The sequence below is a fragment of the Limulus polyphemus genome, unplaced genomic scaffold, assembly GCF_000517525.1.
Source record: "Limulus polyphemus unplaced genomic scaffold, Limulus_polyphemus-2.1.2 Scaffold8566, whole genome shotgun sequence".
NCBI classification, from domain to species: Eukaryota; Metazoa; Arthropoda; class Merostomata; order Xiphosura; family Limulidae; genus Limulus; species Limulus polyphemus.
Window position 1 is genome coordinate 1 of NW_013674176.1, and position 2,502 is coordinate 2,502.

At 31.9% G+C, this 2,502-nt stretch overlaps 1 long non-coding RNA gene across 1 annotated transcript; it reads left to right on the forward strand.

Moving 5' to 3' along the window:
* Window positions 1-431: 431 nt before the first annotated feature.
* LOC111083206 lies at window positions 432-1,779 on the forward strand. The gene is made up of 3 exons (XR_002608871.1): window positions 432-728; window positions 1,218-1,346; window positions 1,718-1,779. It is a non-coding gene; the product is annotated as an uncharacterized LOC111083206 (long non-coding RNA).
* The last annotated feature ends 723 nt before the right edge of the window (window positions 1,780-2,502 follow it).

Below are 2,502 nucleotides of genomic sequence, written 5' to 3' on the forward strand. Positions count from 1 at the left end.
TCTGTGTTTCTGCAGAGTGATTACAAAAATAATGGCTCATTTAGAACTGTCAAATGTCTATAATAATAAAACATGAGCCTTAATGCAATGTGCGACCATCTTGAGAAGTGGTGGGCTACATATTCGGTGGCTTACTAATCAGTTGATGTGATGTTCGTCTAATATAAATTTAATACAGCTTGTGAGTGACCGTTATTTCCCGATTTTTCTGAATTCAATCAAAATTTGGAAATTCCCTAAACACTAATCCTTTGTATGTAGTTAAGTTATTACATCATTCAGCCTATTTACCACTGTTAAAACTGTGGAAATATTTTATCAGATATTACATTTAAAACAGCTTGTAAATTGGTCAGTATTCTCCATTTTTAAGACGTTGAATTTATTTACACAAATACTACATACTGGTATATTTGTCTCTCCTATAAAAAATTTTAAAATCATTAAAATTTAGTGATACTTAAACAATGGATTGAGTTATTCTCAAATTTTGAAAAAGAATATAAGGAAAATAAAATTTTCATGATGTTAAATAGATCACAAATGCTCACAAAAATGTTTTTAGTGAAACAAGGTTTGTTATTTTTAAAATTCAGTTAAAAACTTTTATTGGTTTAGTCAACTGGTATCAGGCTTACACGGTACACTGTCTCTTATAGGTCGAGTCCTTGAATAAGGCAGGAGATTATTTTTATCTGCTCGGAACTACAGGAAATATCCTAGGAGCTGTAAGTTTGATGTTTTAGTTCCGTACACATCAAGAGCTGAGTTTAAGCTTGTAAAACATCATAGTTAGTGGAACAGGAAAGAAAGGTGGCAACTTGTTAGAACTAATGATGTATGTAAAATTTTGACTCGAGGATCACCACAATGTTTGAAATCTTTCGTTGATAAATATGATGACTTGTAACTGTTTCATTCATTAATTTTATACATTAGTTTGCTCTTAAAACCCCATCTTCAAGTACAAAGGCATCATAAAGCTACAATGCTTAACATTCTACAAGTTATATATAAACCAAAGTAAATTATTCATCATGTTTACTTTGTATTTGGTAAGAAATATCGTGGTTTCAACCGAATCACATGGTTGGCTAATTCTTTGTTTTATTAAATATTTTTCTATCAGTACTAGCTCATGTAAATGTTAAGTATTTTCCTGAAAGACTAAAAGACAAAGTAATATGCTTCAGAACGGTTTCATTCATTTTTAAAAGGCACTGAAGACTTGTAATGCTGCAAAGAATCCAGTTTTTGTCTCCCAAGGTCATCGATGCTCACTGGAATCTGCTCTAGCTGTTGTTAAGCTGTGTTCCATCTACAGAGTTCCCGAACCTACTCGACTAGTACGTGTTTATTATATCTCCATCAGTCTATAGTTAATGTACTTTACTATTGGATGATCACTAATGTTAATCACACATCTGATCTAGTAAGTTTATTTATTCTATTATTGTTAATTACCAGAAATAATTGTGAATAGGTATAACAGTCACAATACAAACAAAAAAAGTTGGTGGTCTACACAAAATTGATAACACACTGTCTGCTGACAGGTACATTTTAATTCATCAGGAAGTGTACAATGAATGTGATAAAATACATGGAGGTATGGGGGCTAATACCTAGTGTACTGTACCATTAATAAACACTTGTATTTGTTTCTATAATTATTTTCACCATTCCTTAAAACTAATAATGTAATATTATATTACAGGCCGACATCCAGTCTCGAAAATATCTTCAACAGGAAATCCACACTTCATCATGTTTGTCACTTAAGTCCAAACAAATTAGATCCTATTTGTCTCTACCAAATATGATGTATATCAGTGGTTCCCAAACTATTTCACTGTACTGACCGGCAAAACTTTACAGATAATTAACAGTATAAAGGCCTGTAGTGATGTTTCATAATTAACAGTATATAGGCCTACAGTGTTGTTTTGTAATTAACAGTATATAGGCCTACAGTGTTGTTTCCTAATTTAGCTTCTTCAAGCTCTGAATTGGAAGTTATAAGGTTAACTTATTTTAGAACGAACTAAGAAAGAAACCATACTTTTTCACCTAAACACGTGTAGTGATCCTACCTCATATTACAACTTGTTTACAAAGGGTACTTTGTGTTAAAATCTGTTACATAATATCCTGTGTCTATAACAAGTTGATGCCACAATACGCAAACATACCAAACAACTTTCAACTACAAGGTGTTACATCTGTTACATTATATCCTGTGTCTATAACAAGTTGATGCCACAATACGCAAACATACCAAACAACTTTCGACTAGAGGGTGTAACATCTGTTACATAATATCCCGTGTCTATAATGTGTTGACATACATACCAAACATTACAATTTTTCTGAAATAGCATGCTAATGACGTGTACAATAGTAAACATGGCAGTCTTGATTTACAAAGTTTTCTCATGGCTGAATTAGGATTTTATGTCATACAACATTGGCACAAACAATCAAGTAAAAACATTAGATTCT